Here is a 20575-nt window from a genome sequence, read left to right as displayed (position 1 = left end):
CACACTGGGATTAGAACCTAAATAGACAGTTGATAAATGAAACATGGGTAAACAAGGGCTTGTCCGGGATTTGAACCCGGGACCTCTCGCACCCTAAGCGAGAATCATACCCCTAGACCAACGAGCCAGCCTGGACGAATGCCAGGACATTTCTTTGACCTCCGTGGCTTGGCGTTAAAACCATGTTGACTGGTTGCACTGGGAAGTTTATTCATGACAAAACAAAATTCAATGCAGAGCTTCATTAAAGCATTTCTAACAGTTTAAGCATGAGGTGTCATTAAAGGCATGAAAGGTATTTACATCCATATAAGCTTACCAACTTCTAGCAGTGTATCAGCATGTGTCATTTTTGTTTGATCATTAGATTCTAACGGGACACTTGATGAGTTTTTTGTATAGTTCAACAAAGCATTCCACTAAATGAGGGCTCATCCGGGATTTGAACCCGGGACCTCTCGCACCCGAAGCGAGAATCATACCCCTAGACCAACGAGCCAACCTGCATGAATACCATTCATTTCTTTGACCTCTGTGGCTTAGCGTCAAAACCATGTTGATTGGTTGCACTGGGAAGTGTATTCATGACAAAACAAAAAATGCAAAGCTTCATTAAAGCATTTCTAACAGTGTAAGCATGAGGTGTCATTAAAGACTCGCTTTGTCAAATTAAAAGACTTGGAAGCATTTGACAGGAGCTGTGTGCAGTCCCACTGACTTTATGCTTCACACTGTGTATCATGTTTATCCACCCAAACTGTACAAAATAGATTTTGTAACATTTACATTACCATGATATTTTATCTTGTCGTGTTGACTTCATACTCTGCACTGTTTGACTTTCCTTCACAATGACAGTGCTTTACATTTAAACATGGATTCACAAAACCTCTCGATGGCTTTTAAGATAAAGATTTCTTTGTTTGTTTTAATTGTACGAGAACAAAGTTTAAGATAAAGGTTAGAATTTTAATAATGTAGCCTGGCATCCACATAGAATTTGCACACTGGGATTAGAACCTAAATAGGCAGTTGATAAATGAAACATTAGTAAACAAGGGCTCGTACGGGATTTGAACCCGGGACCTCTCGCACCCTAAGCGAGAATCATACCCCTAGACCAACGAGCCAGCCTGGACGAATGCCAGGACATTTCTTTGACCTCCGTGGCTTGGCGTTAAAACCATGTTGACTGCTTGCACTGGGAAGTTTATTCATGACAAAATAAAATTCAATGCAGAGCTTCATTAAAGCATTTCTAACAGTTTAAGCATGAGGTGTCATTAAAGGTATTTACATCCATATAAGCTTACCAACTTCTAGCAGTGTATCAGCATGTTTCATTTTTGTTTGATCATTAGATTTTATTGGGACACTTGATGAGTTTTTTGTATAGTTCAACAAAGCATTCCACTAAATGAGGGCTCATCCGGGATTTGCACACCCGAAGCGAGAATCATACCCCTAGACCAACGAGCCAGCAGGAACAAGAGTCTTTGTGTTACGTTGATCTGCGTGACTGACCTTCAAAACTATGTTGTCTGGTTGAGCTGGTAAGTGTGGTCGGTGCTTGCATTACCAAACTATCAAAACCTCCAGTATCAGTACATAGACTGGTTATAACCTCTTTTTAAAGAGTTGAAACATGAAAAATATTTAAAGGCTCCAAATAGTAAAAACTTCTTTTAATTAGTCAACTGTCAGGACTAGGAAGCATTTGAAAGCTTTATGCTGTTTTCATAAAGTACCTTTGTAACCCATGTAATTAGACAGGCTTTACATGTTTACCAATTTAATGCCACCTTTGATTTCTAATTGCACACTGTGATACACTTTGAAGAGACATTTTGATAAGTCAACATTCTTTAGTGAAAGAGCAGGGGATTAAAGAAGGGATCGGAAAAAAAAAAAATTCTGCACACAGATGTAGGAAGGAAAGTAAACACATGATGGCAGACTCCATCTACATTTTACTAAACACTGTAACAGCTGCACTGCTGGAAAGAGAAGCTGAAGAAAGGAAGTGATTCAAACGTATAAGAATGATAACAGGCTTTAAGCTGCACTAGTCTACAGTTCAGTCATGGCATTACTTGGTTTTGTTTGCCTTCTTTCAGTCATTTTAGGTAAGAAATACTATTATATCTAATGTATTTTTAATAATCTAATGTTTTTTATTGTTTTTAATTAAATTAACTTTAATTTTCCTTTTTTAAAGTTTATACCTCTGCACAGACTATTACACCAGTTTCTACCACTGAAAATGTCTTGGAGGGAAACTCTGTTACTTTATCCTGTAATTACAGTAGATCAGGAAATGATAACCTGCTGTGGTATCGTCAGTTCTCCACATTCAGACCAGAGTTCATTATTCTGGTTGCTGAATATCAAAAAGAAGCTCCAGGTTCTAAATTTTCTGCAAAGATAAATGAAGCTAAAAATCGAGTGGATCTGAACATCTCCTCTGCTGCAGTATCAGATTCTGCTCTCTACTACTGTGCTCTGCGGCCCACAGTGACAGGAAATCCAATGATACTGCACAAAAACCGAACACCTACATTACATGTGATACACGATCAACAATATCCTAAATAAAACTTGATATAATATTATTATATTAATATGTGATATAATACAAATTTACAGATTGTACTTATTGTGGATTTTTTATAGTTCTATATACTATAATGTTAACCTTAATAAAACCTTATTCAGCACTTACAGACCACTGCAATAATATCATTTTTTAGATATTAAATTTTATTTGTTATGAATTTATGAGTAATTATAAGTAATTTAAGACAAATTGTTTTATAGTGCTTTTCATAAATCCTACATTAGGTTTTGTGTTTTTCTTATTGGTGTAGTTGTGTGTCTGTTGTCTGAACAAAATTAATGTTAATTATGTATTTTTAATGCTAACTGTATAATTATAAGACAGGAAAATGTAGCACATGGACCCTCTTTAATGTATGAATTTATTCATTTCGAGAATTAATTTCTGTGGTTCAGCCTCCCAAAAGCCCTGGACAGAAAAATGTAAATAACACTTAATATAAATAACACTTAATAAGTGTTAATAAGGCCATTGTTTGTGTGTAAAGCAAATTATACACAAAGAAACGTTCTAACACATTGCCGTTTATTGCCACTCACTCTTGATGACAGCGTTAACATGTGCCACTGATCTACAACTCATCCGCAACAGCCAGACATTAAAACACACTGATCTACTTAAACTGTTATCATTTTAAATAGTCATCTACTACTGTCACATCTAAAAACACTGTTTAAACACAATAAAAATCCCTTTATAAATTATAAAGAGGCATGAATGCACCTAGTCATGTCCAAATATGATGTTAGTCACTATTTATTTATTGTAAATAACACAATTATGTGAAGTAATAGCAGCATGACAGTCATTTGTCAGGAGTTAACATTCGTGTTCCTGCATTAGGTTGTGATGTAAATACAGCTAAAAACAATAAAGTGCAGCATCTGAAACACTAATGATTAATTACATTGGTTTCCAAAGGTTCGTGGCATTGATTAGTTAAGATGTTGGAAACAGATGCATCTAGATGCATGACATATGAAGGCAGGGTTAACATAAATGCACATGGATTGGGGGTGGGGTGAGGTGGGGTTATGTTCTTTCATATAGTATAGACAACTATTGGTATGCCAGATATAAACCTGACACAGCTCAATGATGTTACTTCTTCTCTTTATTTTACTCATTACTGATGAAAATGGTAAGTGTTATACAATAAATATCATATTTCATTGAGTTTGTATTAAATCCACTATAACAAACATGATAACAATTTTAGTTAAATGTTTTTAATTTAGAATAAAATAAATGTTATATATTGTAACATGTTTTATAGCAGAAGCTGCTGAGAGTATTATAGCAGATAAACCCAGTTTAACATCAAATGAAGGCAGCAACATCACACTATCCTGCACATATGAATCATCATATAATCAACTTCACTGGTATCGACAAAAACCTGGATCAAAAGCAGAGTTTCTACTGCTGACTAATGAGGGTGCTGTCATCACGGCTCAGCCATCTGACCTGAGAATGTCCATCAGTTTTAACAAAGAGAATAAGAAGGTACAACTGAAGATCGACTCTGCTGCAGTATCTGACTCTGCTCTGTACTATTGTGCTCTGCAGCCCACAGTAGCAGGAAATTCAACTATACTGTACAAAAACCTTCTCTCAGAGGAGGAGATATTAGACGATGAACCCTCTGAGCTCACGGTCTGCTCTGCTTTTCTGACCCAGTTTGACTCTGTGACTGTTCTTTTTAACTGATATTGTAACTCATATGAAGCCTAATAATTTCACATTGGACGTTATTCCTTCACGTTTACTTAAAGAGTGTTTGGGACGTTGTCGGCCCTTGTGTTTTGTCCATCATTAATGGTATCCTTAATGCCGTTCTTATCAAAAGTTTTAGAGAAGGTTGTCTATCTCCAGCTGGTTTCAGGGCTCATCACAGTACAGAGTCAGCTCTACTCAAACTCACTAATTATTTATTTATTTCTTTTGATTTTAGTCATTGTGTCATTCTAGTTATGCTGGATTTAACTGCAGCATTTGACACAATTGATCATAATATTCTTTTAAAGCATCTTTACTCCATCTCTGGGATTAAGGAAAAAGCTCTAGGTTGGTTTTCCTCCTACCTGAAAGACCGCTCATTCACAGTTCAAGTAGTTCCCATTAACTATGGTTTACCTCAAGGCTCTGTTCTGGGTCCTGTCCTTTTCTTACTATTTTTGACCCCCCTGCATGGGTAAGATTTTTCAGAAATTTGCAATGCACATTTGTGGACACCAGAAGATTCCATCAAGAGATACAACAAAGTCTTAGATCTGGTGAAAAAAGGCTTGACAAAGGCAGAGGCATAAATACGGAAAAATGTGGATAGAAACACAATTGTTAATCAGGCCGCTATAGCGGAATTGGCCACAGTCTGTCCTGAAATGTTCCTTTCCCTGAGGGTTAATTTAAAAAAAGGCAGCAACTTACAAAAGTTTGCTAAGTTTTGTGAAGATCAGTGTGCTCATGAGCCAAATCCTACAAGATACAGTATGTGCATTGAAAGAAAAAGGTGATCTCCTTGACATTAACAAAAAGTGAGTGTACTGTCCAAAAATCTTTTAACTTGGTGGTTCATAGTTACACATTTAGTATAAAGCTGCAAAAACTTTTTTGTTTTTGATATGTTTTTGTTTTATTAAAAGATAATGTGTACAATCCTTTTTGTTGTATGGTTGTAGCTGCAGCTGTTGGGAACATGGAAATAAGCATTTTGGACAATTGGTATGGTGTAGTTTTATATAATATATATATAATACATCTAGCTCATTGGGGGAGGCCACATTCATATATATATACATTTATATATATATATATATATATATATATATATATATATATATATATGGATGTGGCCTCCCCCAATGAGCTAGATGCCAGACAACGCCACCCCTTGGTTTATTCCTGGAGCGAAGGGGAAGCTCCGTGTACAAAAAAACTCACAAACGCAGGTTTAGAAAAGTACAAAAGATCAACTTTATTAAGTGTTCTGAAGTCATTAAAAACCACTGTCAGTTTGGTTTCAGGACAAGAATAAAACAAAACACAGGCTCTGCCCAATAGGAGTAATTGGGGGGGGGGGAACCCACAGATTTAATGTCAGTAACAAACGTGGCTAAATTCTACAATATAGTATGACACGGTAATCTCACACTACACAGCACTGCAAATTGATCACACTGGTGAACAACACCCGATTATACCCACCAACCTGTTGGTTTCCCACCATCCCTCAATTACCCAGCACTATAAGACCTTTAAAAATAGAGCAGCATTCCCATAAAAGCTAAGGCCTATAAGTTTGAGGATACAACATTTAAAGTTGCCAATAGCAGCACAGTCGAACAGTTTCAGAGTACAAAGGAAAAAGAAAAAGAATAAGAAAACAGTTGGCAACCCAAGCAGCTGTACAAATCTATAAAGTGCATATAAAGAAGTGAAAATGTTACATTCTGTACATTAATTCATGAAACACACCATAAAACACTTTTCATAATAATAATGTAAACCGAACATACCAATTTTCACTGAGCAACTGGATAATGCTCCCAGGCAAATATTACGTGACCTCGAGCCTGGACAATTAAAAATGCACAAAAAATGAATTGTGATATACAATATAGCATGCACTTTACTATCTTTGCTATTCAATAAATACTAAGTCTTAACCCAGTAACTTTATTAGCAGCATCCAAGCTAGCAGCAGTAACTCGAACCAGTCGGAAACCAGCAGCAGTAGCCAAAAGCTACAACCAGGGGCCACAAAATGGTTATTTAGCTTAACTACATGTTTAATAAATAAAACACATACATACCTGCTCTAACATAGAGCAAACGGCATTAGTCAGACACTATCCTGCTGTTTGTGTTCTCCCACACGGCCAGGTTATTTTAGCTGCCGGCTAATAACAGGCAAAACAGCATTGGATTATCAATCATATCAAACAAAACAGAACCGAAATAAAACGAATGCACTCCACAGTACCCTTTCTTACATGCGGTTCTATATCCACTTTAAACTGTACACCACGCTGTCGTCAAACAGCACCAGCTCAGCTCCACTCAGAGCAACTAATGCTAGATGTAATACTTACTTATGGTATAAACATAGACAACCTGGAAATTGTACCACAGAATGACTTAATCTCTGATCACTCTCTACTAATTTATGAAGTGTCCCTGTCCAATAAGGTACAGCAACCAAATCGTTTTAAATGTAAGCGCACTATTACATCTGCAACTGCAGCAGCGTTTATAAACTGCCTACCAGAATTACCAAATATATCAGCATCGGAACCTAAAGAACTACATCAGGCAACTCAAAACCTAGAGACTGTATTGCGCGCAACCTTAGATAACGTAGCCCCACTTAAAACTAAACTGATTAGGGAGAAAAAACTTGCTCCTTGGTACAATGACCACACATGCGCACTTAAACAAGCAGCACGGAAATTAGAACGCAAGTGGCGTCACACTACACTGGAAGTGTATAAGATTGCTTGGAAAGATGCTCTAACTGAGTATAAACATGCACTTATAAAAGCTAAATCTTTATATTATTCGTCCCTAATAGAGAAAAATAAAAACAATCCCAGATTCCTTTTTGAGACAGTGTCCAAATTAACTAAAAACGCCAATGAAACTGAATCTAATATACCGCCTGACTGTACCAGCGATGATTTTTTAAAATTCTTTAATGACAAGATAGAAAAAATACGACTTCAGAGTCAGAGTGTGTCACCTGCCAATGTTAAGTATGGACTCACTCTGAGCAGCATTGGTGAGAACAGTGATGATAACAGTAACGAGTTAATCCAACTAAATTCCTTTAATCCAATCTCCCAAAATGAACTAACTGTGTTGATTAAATCATCGAAGTCATCATCGTGTATACTCGATCCTGTTCCAACTCATTTACTTAAAGATTTACTCCCAGCTATTGTAGAGCCCCTGCTTACATTAATCAATGCATCCCTTAGCCTTGGATATGTACCTAAATTGTTTAAAAGTGCTGTTATTAAACCCCTGATTAAAAAACCTAATCTTGATCCACATGTTTTATCTAATTATAGGCCAATTTCAAACCCTCCTTTTGTCTCAAAGATATTAGAAAAAGTCGTTTCCAAACAGCTATGTTCTTATTTGAATGAAAATTGTATTCATGAAAAATTTCAATCAGGATTTAGACCCAACCATAGTACCGAAACCGCATTAATTAGAGTAGTTAACGAGTTGTTAATGTCTTCTGATAATGGATGTGTCTCTTTTCTTGTTCTATTAGATCTTAGTGCAGCGTTTGATACGGTCGATCATAACATTTTACTGGAGAGGCTAGAAAATACAGTAGGTGTTAAAGGACTCGCACTCTCTTGGTTCAAATCATATTTGACTGACCGCTCTCAATTCGTTTATGTAAATAATAAATGCTCGGAAACTACAAAAGTAAAGTATGGTGTTCCACAGCGGTCGGTACTGGGACCGCTATTATTTACACTCTATATGCTTCCACTAGGTGAAATTATTCATAAACATGGCATAAACTTTCACTGCTATGCAGATGACACACAGCTGTATATATCAGCCAAACCAAATGATACTGACACAATCAGTAAGATAGAAGATTGTGTAAACGACATAAAAAACTGGATGTCGTGTAATTTTATTTTACTTAATTCAGATAAAACTGAGGTTTTACTTGTTGGCTCTAAAGCTGCAAGAGACAAGTTGTCTAACCTGGTGCTAAACTTAAACACGTTCTCTGTTACTCCCAGCCCAGATGTAAAAAACTTAGGTGTCACAATAGATTCAGATCTCTCATTTGATACACACGTTAATAATATTACTAGAGTTGCTTTCTATCATTTGCGTAACATTTCTAAAATAAGAAATATACTATCTGTTAATGACGCCGAAAAACTGATCCATGCGTTTATAACTTCTCGGTTAGATTATTGTAATGCTCTTCTAACAGGATGCTCTGGTAGATCCTTAAACAAACTCCAGTTAGTTCAAAATGCAGCAGCTCGAGTGCTAACTAGAACTAAAAAATTTGACCATATTACTCCTGTTCTATCGTCTCTACACTGGCTGCCAGTTAAATTTCGCATTGATTACAAAATACTTTTACTTACTTATAAAGCGCTACATGGTCTGGCTCCACAGTATCTGAGTGAGTTTATTAATTACTACAACCCAGCACGTCCACTTCGTTCACAAGATGCAGGGTTACTTATAGTTCCTTCTGGAACGTCTGAGAAGATTGCGTTCGGGCGAATGCCTTTATTGTGGTCAAACCGGGCACCTCCTTGCTTCGTGTCCCATACGCCCAAAAGGGGGAGCTCGTCAGTAGGAGTGGGGACTCTGGCGAGCTCAAGACCCACAACCCCAACTCTCCGTCCTCGCCTCCAGGTCCCAGCTACCCTATGCTTCCCCGGAAATCCGGTGTCCCTCCTTGCACTCATCGATTCGGGGTCAGAAGACAATCTCATTGATGAGGGTCTGGCCACCCAGAAAGGGTGCGTCTTGGAGGCTCTCGACACCCCAGTAACCGCTTTTGCTCTGGATGGGCGCATGCTCGCTCTCATTACTCACCGCACGGCTCCGGTGACCCTCGTCCTTTCTGGCAATCATCGGGAGTCCCTCCGCTTCTCGGTAGTCAAGACCCCTAAGTCCCCTCTGGTTTTGGGTTTCCCTTGGCTCTCCACCCATAATCCCCATCTTGATTGGCAGCAGGGAAAGATCACTGCTTGGAGCGATCTCTGCCACTCCCGGTGTTTACAGTCTGCGGTCCATCCCTCTAGCCCTCGTACCGACCCTCCTCCTCCTCCCACCGACGATGCAGACCTCTCCCAGGTCCCCTCCGAGTATCATGATCTCCGGGAAGTATTTAGTAAGGACCTTGCTCGAGCTCTTCCTCCCCACCGGCCCTACGACTGCGCTATTAATCTCCTTCCCGGGGCCGCACTTCCCACCAGCCGTCTCTACCATCTGTCTCGTCCTGAGCGGGAAGCCATGGAGAATTATATCTCTGAGTGTCTGGAAACTGGTCTCATCCATCCTTCCTCCTCTCCCCTCGGTGCAGGGTTCTTCTTTGTGGAAAAGAAGGATAAGTCCTTGAGGCCCTGCATAGACTACCGGGCGCTGAACCAAATCACAGTCAGGAACAAGTATCCCCTTCCCCTCTCGTCTTCGGTGTTCGAGTCCTTGCAAGGTGCTTCCATTTTTAGCAAACTTGACCTCCGCAATGCCCACCACCTGGTGCGTATCCGTGAAGGCGATGAGTGGAAGACGGCCTTCAACACTCCCCTCGGTCATTTCGAATATCAGGTGATGCCCTTTGGCCTGACCAACGCCCCCGCCGTCTTCCAGGCCCTGGCTAACGATGTCCTACGAGATTTCCTTTACCGTTTCGTTTTTGTTTACCTGGATGACATCCTGATCTTTTCCCGGTCTCCTGAGGAGCATGTAGTTCACGTCCGGCGGGTCCTTACCCGCCTGTTGGAGAATCGACTATTCGTAAAAGCCGAGAAATGTGAATTCCATACTCACACCATCGCCTTTCTCGGTTTCATCATCCAGCCCGGACAAATTAGGGCCGACCCCGAGAAGCTCCGGGCGGTGAAGGAGTGGCCGACCCCTTCCTGCCGTAAGGCATTGCAGCGCTTCCTGGGGTTTGCCAACTTCTACAGGAGATTCATCCGCGACTACAGCAAGGTAGCGGCCCCCCTTACCAGTCTGACGTCCACCAAAGTCCCCTTCTCTTGGTCTCAAGAGGCTCAAGCCGCTTTCGACCGTCTTAAAGTGTTATTCACCTCGGCACCAGTCCTCTCCCAACCAGACCCCTCGAGGCAGTTCTTCGTAGAGGTGGATGCGTCTTCTAGTGGAGTCGGAGCGGTCCTCTCCCAACGCTCCAGCTCTGACAATAGGCTCCATCCCTGTGCCTTTTTCTCCCGACGGCTCACCCCCTCGGAAGCTAATTATGACGTAGGTAATCGAGAGCTCTTGGCTGTCAAAATGGCTCTCGAAGAGTGGAGGCACTGGCTGGAGGGCGCTAGACAACCATTTGTGGTTTGGACAGATCACAAGAATCTTTCCTATGTCCAGACGGCTAAACGGCTGAATTCCCGCCAGGCCAGATGGGCCTTATTCTTCAGCCGATTCGACTTCACGCTGACGTACCGCCCAGGCACCCGTAACACCAAACCTGATGCGCTTTCGCGCCTGTTTATTGCCGAGGATGCCCCACCCTCCTCCGATTCCATCTTGCCCTCCAGTTGTGTCCTAGCTGGAGTTACCTGGGAGATCCAGAAAGCGATTAGAGACGCCCAAGAACAGGAACCTGACCCTGGGGATGGACCCCCCAACCGCCTGTTCGTCCCTACTGCTGTGAGGCCCGCTGTCCTCAGGTGGTCCCACAGTTCTAATTTCGCCGGTCACCCCGGAGCGAACCGCACCGAATCCCTCCTTAGACGTCATTTTTGGTGGCCATCCCTCGAGGCAGACACGAGGGAGTTTGTGGCTGCCTGCGCCACCTGTGCCCGTAATAAGGCCAACCACGCACCGTCGGCTGGCCTGCTGCAGCCCCTGTCTCCCACATTGCCCTAGACTTCATCACTGGTCTCCCAGAATCTCAGGGGATGACGGTCATCCTTACGGTTGTGGACCGTTTTTCCAAGGCTGTACGACTAATTGCTCTACCCAAGTTGCCCTCAGCCCTGGAGACGGCACAACTTTTATTCGACCAGGTCTTCAAGACCCACGGGATTCCCTTGGACATTGTCTCCGACCGCGGTCCCCAGTTTGTGTCTCGGGTCTGGCGTGCCTTTTGTAAGGCCTTGGGAGCTACCGTCAGCCTTTCGTCCGGGTTCCACCCCCAGTCCAACGGGCAAGCTGAAAGAGCGAATCAAGAGGTGGAGGCTGCCCTGCGCTGTATGACGGCCAAAGACCCCTCTCTCTGGAGCGCTCACCTCGCCTGGGCGGAATACGCTCACAATACCCTCACCTGCTCGGCTACTGGTCGATCCCCATTTGAGGCCTCCCTAGGATACCTACCCCCACTGTTGTCTGAACTAGAGGTTGAGATGGCAGTGCCCTCAGTCGAGCACTACATCCGCCGCTGCAAGAAGGTCTGGAAGTCTGTAAGGACCACATTACTCAGATCTCAGGCTGCCGCCCAACGTTCGGCCAACCGCCACCGGAAACCCAGTCCTCAGTATCTTCCTGATCAGTCGGTTTGGTTGTCCTCCAAAAACATCCCCCTACGCTCCGAATCCCGAAAGCTTGCGCCCCGTTATATTGGCCCCTACACCGTACAAAGTATCATCAACCCCACTGCAGTCCGACTCAAGCTACCCAGACATATGCGCATTCACCCCACTTTCCACGTCTCTCAGCTGAAACCTGTCCGCCACTCCGACCTGTGCCCTCCGCCCGAACCCCCTCCACCCGCCCGACTCATCGAAGATCACCCGGCCTTCACAGTCCGCCGCCTCCTGGATTCCAGGCACCGGGGCCGGGGCCTCCAATACCTGGTGGACTGGGAAGGTTATGGCCCAGAGGAACGGTCCTGGGTTCCCCGCTCTGCCATTTTGGACCCCCACCTCATCCAGGATTTCCACCGGGACAACCCTGACAAGCCGGGTAGGTCGCCTAGAGGCGCCCGTTAAAAGGTGGGGTACTGTTAGAAGTTCCTCATGGGCTGTTGCTCCTTAGACTCCCTTTGTGGGCGTTTTGGCTACATCTGGTGGTGGCTGGAGGTACTTCATCTCCATTTTCCAGCCAATAGATCTCTCCCCTGCCTAATGAAGCTCACCTGTTACCAATCTACTCCTCATCAGCCTACTGTTTTAAGCCCTTGGTTTCTTCCCAGTCACCACCAGATTGTCAGTTGCTGTTTGTTCTGCACTCTGCCTGGTTCCCTTTACTCCTGCTCTCTTTGAGTGTTCATGGTTCTACAGTATATACAACTAATGTCTTTACTAAAGAACCTGTCAAGAACCATCTTTTTAAAAGTGTGGGGGGTGATTGATTCCTATTGTTTAACAATCTTAGCATAGCAGCTCCAGTTTTAACTAAAGACGGACAATTTGGACTCCAAACAGGTCTTGACTGATCTGGGTGAACTCGCTGAACTATTCCTATAATGGTTTGATGTGTGCAGTTTACTCTTTTCATTTACATTTTCAGCATTTAGCAGACGCTTTTATCCAAAGCGACTTACACAATGAGCAATTGAGGGTTAAGGGCCTTGCTCAGGGACCCAGCAGTGGCAACTTGGTGGTGGCAGGGCTTGAACCGGCAACCTTCTGTTTACTAGTTCAGTACCTTAACCACTGAGCTATCACCGGCCCCCGATGGACTGTTTCATTATGTTTGCAGTTCATATGACAATCAAGGTATCCTATATGTGTTCTGATAATGAATTTTCTGTTTTACAGGTTTTGTTTGAATTAATTGAAGTTTCTAACAGTTCTCCAGTCCCATGTGGAATTTGCACAACATGTGAAGAAACACAGAAAAGGAACCAATCTAGTTGCTAAACTTCGCTGTGAGCTTTGTACTTTTTCTACTCCAAGCAACATCAAACAATATGTGGTTCATTTAAAAAGACACTTGAGAAAAAAGAGAAACTGTGAATTGCCCCTTTGTGGAGTTTTAAATCTTTTAAATGTAATGTTTCACCCTTTAGATTCTCATGTGGATTGAATTGTGTTAAATATTTTGTTGCATTTAAGTAAACCTTCTGCACTCAAACTTTCTCTCATACACATACACCGTAACATTAAAACCACCTCCTTGTTTCTACACTCACTGTTCATTTTATCAGCTCCACTTACCATATAGAAGCACTTTGTAGTTCTACAATTACTGACTGTAGTCCATCTGTTTCTCTGCATTCTTTGTTACCCCCTTTCACCCTGTTCTTGAATGGTCAGGACCCCCACAGAACCACTACAGAGCACGTGTTATTTAGGTGGTGGATCATTCTCAGCACTGCAGTGACACTGACATGGTGGTGGTGTGTTAGTGTGTGTTGCGCTGGTATGAGTGGATCAGACACAGCAGCGCTGCTGGAGCGCTCACTGTCACTGCTGGACTGAGAATTGTCCACCAACAGTGCCCCGTGGGCAGCGTCCTGTGACCACTGATGAAGGTCTAGAAGATGACCGACTCAAACAGCAGCAATAGATGAGCGATCGTCTCTGACTTTACATCTACAAGGTGGATCAACTAGGTAGGAGTGTCTAATAGAGTGGACATGAGTGGACACGGTGTTTGAAAACTCCAGCAGCTCTGCTGTGTCTGATCCACTCATACCAGCACAACACACACTAACACACCACCACCATGTCAGTGTCACTGCAGTGCTGAGAATGATCCACCACCTAAATAATACCTGCTTTGTGGTGGTCCTGACCATTGAAGAACAGCATGAAAGGATTCTAACAAAGCATGCAGAGAAACAGATGGACTACAATCAGTAATTGTAGAACTACAAAGTGCTTCTATATGGTAAGTGGAGCTGATAAAATGGACAGTGAGTGTAGAAACAAGGAGGTGGTTTTAATGTTATGGCTGATCGGTGTATACATGCGTTCTTATGTGAATTATAGTGAGTTGCTCTTGGAGACTGAAATGTGTTTCAATATTTAATTACATTTCCTAATGTTTTGGTTTGTCACTTTAAATAATTTATTTTTGTACTTTCTTTGTTAACATGTAATCACACTGAAATGTGGTGTTGAATTCAACTGTTCATCCAAAAAAAAGTGAGTTGTTACCTCAGAAATTGTGTTTGTTGTTATAACTATAATTTACAATTTAAAACTCTAAATAATTTTACATTGTCTTAACTTAAAAACTAATGTCAAGACTGATTTTAACTTAAATATGTAGGTTGAAGCCAATGATTAGGACAGGTGAACAGAACTCATAATGTTTTGTCATCTTTTATTAAACTTGCATTTCTAAGTTGAAACAACAAGCATTACATAGTCATATCAACCTGAAAACAGGAATCCAAAGCAAAACTAGACTTAAAGTAATGAGTTGAAGTAAATAGTAATTGTAATTTGATTCTACTTAAAACTTTAAGGCAGCTTTTTAACTTAAGTTTTTGAGTTGAAGCTGATAAAATGTTTTACAGTGCATGGTTCGTGGGAGTCGATGAAGATTGGAATGCTGGCCTGCTGTGGATCTACTTGAACGTCGCAAGGGAACATGTATGGGCAAGGTCTTCACCTCGACAGGGGCTGGGGACCTCCGTGGTTCCTGCCCCTCTTGGGGCTCTTCCTCAAGACATAAAATCATCGAGTCTCCTAATACATCTTCCTCGGAGACTTGGAAGCTAGGGGAGTCAACTCTACTTACCATACCAGTGGCTCCCCCTATTCCATGTTGCTGCTCTTCCGGGACTGCCCTCAACTCGAACCGATGCACCTGCCGAACTGGTCCATCTTCAAAGGCCGGGGCCACCGAATAAACGACCCCCGTTCCTGATGGACTTCGGACTACCCGATAGACACAAGAGTTCCAGTGATCCTGGATCTTATTTCGCCCCTGGACGTGATTCCTTACATAGACCAATTGCCCGTCCTTAAACCCAGCATCATTCACTTGCTCGTTGTTGGACTGATTCTCTTTGGACCTCTGTTGTACATGTTCATGGACTAACCTAAGACTCTGTTGATGTTTCTGAACCCATTCTTCCAATGGTTCAGTACTCTGTACAACCTCTCCAGCCCCCAACAAGAAGTCCACAGGCAACCTTGGGTGACAGCTAAACATGTGAAAGTACGGAGTCTGTCCAGTTGTCTGATGAGGAGTGGTATTATAAGCAAAGGTTAGTTGAGGAAGGTGACGCGGCCAATGCCTCTTTTCAGCCAATGGCAATGTTCGCAATAGATCGTGTAGCGTACGGTTAAACCGTTCGCATTGCCCATTCCCTTGAGGGTGATAAGGGGTAGTTCTACTCTTCTGGATGCCATACGTTTTACACAGCTGCCGAATCAGTCACAGTACTTGCCCTCTGATCCTTAGTAGCAACCGCCTGTGTAAACTTAGTAAAAATGTCAGTCAAGATTAGGACATTTTCCTTACCATCACTTGCATGTTCCAAAACTGTGAAGTCGATCGCCAAGATTTCGTTTGGGCGGGCGGCCTGTAACGTCCCCCGAAACGCACGAACCTTGGGCTGGACAGCCTTTACCTACGTACATCTTTGGCACTGTTGACACCACCGTTCCACATCTTGGGCCATATTTGGCCAAAAACACCGGTCTCGCGGCAGCTGAAGGGTCCTTTCTGTGCCCTGGTGTCCATGTTCATCATGCACACTACGACGGACCTCCTTCTGTAAACACTGCGGAAGCAAAAGCTGAAAATGTTCTGGTCAGCCCCCTGGAAGGTAGACAAGACGGTATAAGACCCCCTCCCGCTCAACCAACCGATCCCATTGGCGGATTAACACTTTACTAAGATTGCATAAAGCTTCCCGCTCTTCTGCCCTAGGACGGCGACCCTCTCTGCAAAACCCCCAAACTGGCCCAATCACTGGGTCAGCTTTTTGCAGCAAACTCAGGTCATTGGACGAGCGCCCTGGGAAAGCAACAACCTCTCGGCACTGACCCTCTATGATATCCAGTTCTTTCCCAGAACCCACGGCCACCAGGGTTGGAACTGCAGTCCCCACTGCAAAACGCTCCAAGTACTGCCGAGACAAAGCATCAGCATTCTGATTATGCTTACCTGGATGATACTTGATAGTAAAGTTAAAGGATGCCAGCTGAGATGCCCACCTTTGCTCCATTGCCCCCAACTTGGCAGTCTGCAAATGACTCAAAGGATTATTATCGGTGAAGATGGTAAAAGTGTGTCCGAGTAGGTACTCTCTAAACTTTTCCGTCACAGCCCACTTCACTGCGAGGAGTTCAAGCTTCATGGAACTATAATTTTCCATGTTCTTTTCCGAGGGTCGTAACCCCCTACTAGCGAATGCAATCGGCCGCACCTTTCCATCCAATTCTTGTGAAAGAACCGCTCCCAGCCCACCATGACTGGCATTTACTTCCAAGATAAAAGGCTTGCTAAAATCAGCATATGCCAAAACTGGGGCAGAGGTAAGTCGTTCCTTTAAAGCCTGAAAGGCATATTCACACTCTTCATTCCATGACGTATCCAAAGAAATACGAGGGGTCTTCCTTTTCCGCCGTGGTCCACTCAATTTCCCTATCAGATGGTGCAAGGGAGCCGCTAACTTAGAGAAACCCTCAACAAAACGTCTATAATAGCTTGCGAAGCCCAAAAATGAGCGAAGTTCAGCAAGATGGCCGGGACGCTTCCATTCCTTTACCACTTCGATCTTGGCAGGGTCAGTCGCCACCCCTGCAGCAGAGACCACATGGCCCAAATAACTTACCTGGTGTTGAAAGAACTGACACTTGGACAATTTAACCTTTAAATTGTGTTTCTGAAGCCGGGAAAACACCTCCTCTAATCTTTCTAGATGTTGTTCCACAGTGGCCGAAAACACAATCACGTCATCAAGGTACAAAAGCACAGATTGGTAACGACAGTCACCAAACAAGCGTTCCATGAGACGCTGAAACGTACCTGGAGCATTACAAAGCCCAAATGGCATACGATTAAATTCGAATAAGCCGAAGGGAGTACAGAAAGCAGTCTTGGACTTATCTTTTTCAGCAACTGGCACTTGATTATAGCCACTAGCCAAATCAAGAGTAGAGAACCATTTCGCCCCACCAAGCGCATCCAAGGACTCTTTATTCTCGGAAGAGGATAAGCATCACGACGGGTCTTTGAATTTAACTGTCTATAGTCCACACAGAGCCGAAGGCTTCCATCTTTCTTAATCACCAGAACAATAGGAGAAGAAAAGGGACTACAACTCTCCCGAATCACCTGGCTATCCAAAAGCTGTTGAATATGGGATTTCACCATTTCATACTGAGAGGGGGGAATCCGTCGATAGGGCTGGCGCACTGGGACATCATCCAACAATGGAATCTCATGGGTGATTAAAGTAGTACACCCCAAATCCGCCTCTTCTTTAGCAAATACACTACCATACTTGTGGAAGAGGGCCTTAGCCTGCAAAACCTGCTGCTCGGTCAACCCCTTAAAGTCAAAAACCAAAAGATCAGAAGGAACGGTACACACTGCTTCCTGTGTGGAGATGACAGCCAGACCATCTTCCCAAGAAGAATTCACAGAAACAGGTGCTGCTGACCCCGGGGAGGTCACCGCCACTGTTTGCACAGTACCAATTGCATGGCGAGGTGGAAGCCACACGTCGGTAGTGCCCACATTAACAACAGGCGCATAGAACAGACCCTTCTTTGCAATAACAAGGGTAGGGGACACAAGCAGACCTTCTGGCATATGTCCATCTTCAAAGCCCAAAGGCTCCAGCAAAAACTCCATGGACTGCCCCAAAACTACCACATCTAACTCCAAATAACCTACATAAGGTATATCAAGTCCATTTGCAGCCTTCAGACCCAACCACCTACAGTCTTTCATTTCCAGAGAAGAAAAATGTATACCAAAGAAACTCTCAGTTATAGTGGTAACCATCGACCCGGTGTCAATTAAACAAGGAACTACGTATAATGCCCCCCATGGACACAGATAACACAGGGCAACTACCTACCAGCCGACTATATATGGGAGAACAACAAGGCACTGAGCCAGAACCATCCTTTCCCAGTGTGTGGCTCTGCACACTGGGGATTTCTAGTTTTCCGACTGACTAGAGTTACCGCGTGGAGCCTGGTGTACCGGCCTAGTACTATTCGGAGGAGGGGCAGCCTGGCAGTAACGGGCAATATAACCTGGCCTATCGCATTTAAGGCAAATAGGTTGACCATCAGAAGTACGTTTAAAACGACTACCCCTTGGTAAAGAAGACACATTCGAATTGCTAGTAGAGGGGCCTAAATGTCTGACCAACATATCTAATTGGACCTGCTGTTTTAAAACTATATCCCTCAACTCAGCCAACTCAGAAGATTGTGCAACAGTGCCCTCGCACTGGGATACAAGCTGAATCTCATTACTATGCCCCAAGGCACGCTGTCCCCGGTCACGACCTGGCTGGCACTCCTCCATCCACCTGATGGCTTCCTGGCGTACGTCTAAAAGAGACACATTATCAGTAGTTCGCACAAACCTTTTAAGCTCCCTACGCAGGGTAGAGTCCTTCACATTCTCACAGAACTGGTCACGTAAAACCACATCAGAATTGGCAATAGCGTTACACTTACATTGCTTTACCTTATCCATAAGTTCCATCAATGCATGAGAAAAAGAGACTCACTCTCCCTCTGCTTCCTATCAAAAAAGCGTTGTTGCCAATACACGTAAGATTTTGTACAGCCATAAACCTCCTTTAAAACAGTTATAATTTCATCAGGGTTCTCTCTAATAGTAGCAGGTCTGTACTTTATCTCCTTACGGGCCTCCCCCTCTAAATGATCAAATAAAAACAGAGCCTTGTCTAAATCAGACATACTTCTTGACCTTGTACAGCATTGGACTTCATCAACCCACTCTTCTACAGAAAGAGCCCCTGCTACTGTGGAGCCTGAAAATTTAGGACATTTCCTTTCCCTGGGCAAATAAAATGCCTGCTCCCACCGTGCAGGTTGGGTAACATTTTCCCTTCTATTGTCCCCGGTACCTCCATTTTGTGTCGCGGAAAGTCTCTCATTTTCTGATTGGAGGCGCTCCACCTGCTCCCGCAGCCTCTGCAGCTCGCCTTCCATGGCTCCTCCTGGTACGAGTCCCTCGGTTGGAATGCCAACTGTTTCCTTCCCTTTTCCTTATGTCCTCCGAAACCACCCCACCCTGATGCTGCTCAAATTCCCCACTATACCTTAATTAATAACCAAACTGAAAGGGAAACAACGTCAAGAACAACAATCCTGCCGACAACGCCAGAATGTGGCCTCCCCCAATGAGCTAGATGCCAGACAACGCCACCCCTTGGTTTATTCCTGGAGCGAAGGGGAAGCTCCGTGTACAAAAAAACTCACAAACGCAGGTTTAGAAAAGTACAAAAGATCAACTTTATTAAGTGTTCTGAAGTCATTAAAAACCACTGTCAGTTTGGTTTCAGGACAAGAATAAAACAAAACACAGGCTCTGCCCAATAGGAGTAATTGGGGGGGGGGGAACCCACAGATTTAATGTCAGTAACAAACGTGGCTAAATTCTACAATATAGTATGACACGGTAATCTCACACTACACAGCACTGCAAATTGATCACACTGGTGAACAACACCCGATTATACCCACCAACCTGTTGGTTTCCCACCATCCCTCAATTACCCAGCACTATAAGACCTTTAAAAATAGAGCAGCATTCCCATAAAAGCTAAGGCCTATAAGTTTGAGGATACAACATTTAAAGTTGCCAATAGCAGCACAGTCGAACAGTTTCAGAGTACAAAGGAAAAAGAAAAAGAATAAGAAAACAGTTGGCAACCCAAGCAGCTGTACAAATCTATAAAGTGCATATAAAGAAGTGAAAATGTTACATTCTGTACATTAATTCATGAAACACACCATAAAACACTTTTCATAATAATAATGTAAACCGAACATACCAATTTTCACTGAGCAACTGGATAATGCTCCCAGGCAAATATTACGTGACCTCGAGCCTGGACAATTAAAAATGCACAAAAAATGAATTGTGATATACAATATAGCATGCACTTTACTATCTTTGCTATTCAATAAATACTAAGTCTTAACCCAGTAACTTTATTAGCAGCATCCAAGCTAGCAGCAGTAACTCGAACCAGTCGGAAACCAGCAGCAGTAGCCAAAAGCTACAACCAGGGGCCACAAAATGGTTATTTAGCTTAACTACATGTTTAATAAATAAAACACATACATACCTGCTCTAACATAGAGCAAACGGCATTAGTCA

General features: G+C 43.1%; 3 non-coding genes across 3 annotated transcripts; all 3 read right to left on the bottom strand.

Annotated features, from left to right (window-relative positions):
* Positions 1-55: 55 nt before the first annotated feature.
* On the bottom strand, positions 56-127 carry trnap-agg (transfer RNA proline (anticodon AGG)). Its single transcript has one exon. It is a non-coding gene; the product is annotated as a tRNA-Pro (tRNA).
* A 300-nt stretch (positions 128-427) lies between these two features.
* trnap-cgg (transfer RNA proline (anticodon CGG)) lies at positions 428-499 on the bottom strand. The gene has a single exon. It is a non-coding gene; the product is annotated as a tRNA-Pro (tRNA).
* A 559-nt stretch (positions 500-1058) lies between these two features.
* On the bottom strand, positions 1059-1130 carry trnap-agg (transfer RNA proline (anticodon AGG)). The gene has a single exon. It is a non-coding gene; the product is annotated as a tRNA-Pro (tRNA).
* Positions 1131-20575: the final 19445 nt, after the last annotated feature.

Source organism: Trichomycterus rosablanca, chromosome 4 (genome assembly GCF_030014385.1).
Source record: "Trichomycterus rosablanca isolate fTriRos1 chromosome 4, fTriRos1.hap1, whole genome shotgun sequence".
Classification (NCBI taxonomy): domain Eukaryota; kingdom Metazoa; phylum Chordata; class Actinopteri; order Siluriformes; family Trichomycteridae; genus Trichomycterus; species Trichomycterus rosablanca.
The sequence above is the reverse complement of the archived record's forward strand: the minus strand, read 5'-3'. Positions and strand labels throughout refer to the sequence as shown.